Below are 1,838 nucleotides of genomic sequence, written 5' to 3'. Positions count from 1 at the left end.
GAGCTGCGGTGATCCGGAACGGGAGAGCCGGGCGGGGAGGGCGCCCCGGGGTAGCCCCGGCCGGACGCCGCACAGCCCTCGCCACCCCCCCTCCGGTGCGATGGGGGAGAGGCTCTGAAGGGCAAAAGCAAGAAAACTCGTGGGTTGAGATAAGAACAGCTTAACTGTTTAAATAAAAATAATAATAATACATTCTAACAAAAAGGAACATGGCAAGCGAGAGAGAACACGTAACGCAACCTCTCACCACCCGCTGACCGATGCCCAGTCCATCCTCGAGCAGCGATTGCTGCCCCCCAGCCAACTCCCCCCAGTTTCTATACTGGGCATGGTGCCCTATGGTCTGGAATAGCCCTGGGGCCAGTTGGGGTCGGCTGTCCCGGCTGGGCCCCCTCCCCGCTCCCTGGTCCCCTGGCAGAGCAGGGGAAGCTGAGAAGTCCTTGCCTGGTGTAAGCCCTGCTCAGCACCGACTGAGCCATCAGGGAGTTATCAACATTGTTCTCATTCTCAAAATCATTATTCTTATAATTCTCATAATAATAATCGTGTGTTTTCAGGACCTTACAGTGTTATCCCAAATCAGGGTTCTTTACCTAGAGTGCAATGACCAATTCACAAACTAACTCGAGGTATTTGCTTTTATTTCATTTCTATGCAGAGATGGGTACTAGGTGATAACTCCAGAAAGCTAGCACACCATTCCAAAAAGCTACCATGTATTTATCCTGTTACATGATTAAAGAAGACCCACTTAAGCTCAGATCTGTTGGCTAGCAATCACTGTAACATTTGCTATTGATTACTTTTATTTAAATTAGCCTCACTTGCTGTGTAAATTAGCATGCACACTCCTTGTTGGGAGGGAGGGAGCAGGGCAGACCAGTCTAGTCTAATCTAGTCTAGTCTAGTCTTGCTTGATCTGAATCAGTGGTCGCGATCTCCCCTCACCACCTTTACCTTTCCCTCAGTTACTGCAGATCTTCGATGACCTCATGCTTTATTTCCACTCAGTGAGAAATTCCATTTTCTGAGGTATATCATCAGAGGGGACTAAGTCATGTGGTTTGGGGCTCAGGAACAGAGGTCAAGCGCTGCATTTTTGGGTCTTGAGAATAGGCTCAGCAGCTGGGTTTTGGGGCTCAGAAGCGGGCACTAAGTGAGCTTGTCTGCGGGCCAAGAGCAGAAGCCAGTTTGGCTGTTTGTGCAGGGGGATGGGAGGGTATTGGGGGATGCAGGGGAAAGCAGGGAGTGGGCAAAGTGTGTGGACCCTCCCCGGAGGTGGGGGTCTGGTAACGTCAGATCCCAAAGTTTGCGAGGCTGGCACACATCAGGCCAATCTCAATGTCTGAGGTGGTCTTTGGGGGAAGGGTGCTTTTCAGACCCCACAACGCCCTCTTCAAGTCCAGCTCTTCTTTGTATGCTGCTTAGAATAGTTGTTAGTTATACAAACAATAATAATTAGTCATACAAACAAAATAATATAAAATTAATATAAAATAATAACATAAAATTATAATAAAAATAATAATAGAAAATTAATATGAAATTACGATGTACAGCTATGATGTTTAATAGCAATACTCAAGTTATGACAGCGATTGATTTACGACCTTGTCAAAAGCCCAGCCTGTTGCAAATAGCTGGAGCTTGTGAGGAGGAGGAGCTGAATGCAACTGGGGGTTCAGCGCAGAGCTGGAGCTTCAATTAGGCAGAACCCCAGCAAGCAGGAGCCGGAACGAGATGGGGTGTCCGCTGTCCGGAGCATGCGTTAGCCAGAGGCAAAATGACCTGCGGGTGCAATTAGCTGGAGCGTCCCTATTTGCTGGAGCACACGGCGG

The sequence above is a fragment of the Egretta garzetta genome, unplaced genomic scaffold, assembly GCF_000687185.1.
Source record: "Egretta garzetta isolate BGI_Z169 unplaced genomic scaffold, ASM68718v1 scaffold347, whole genome shotgun sequence".
NCBI classification, from domain to species: Eukaryota; Metazoa; Chordata; class Aves; order Pelecaniformes; family Ardeidae; genus Egretta; species Egretta garzetta.
Note: the sequence above shows the minus strand (reverse complement) of the source record.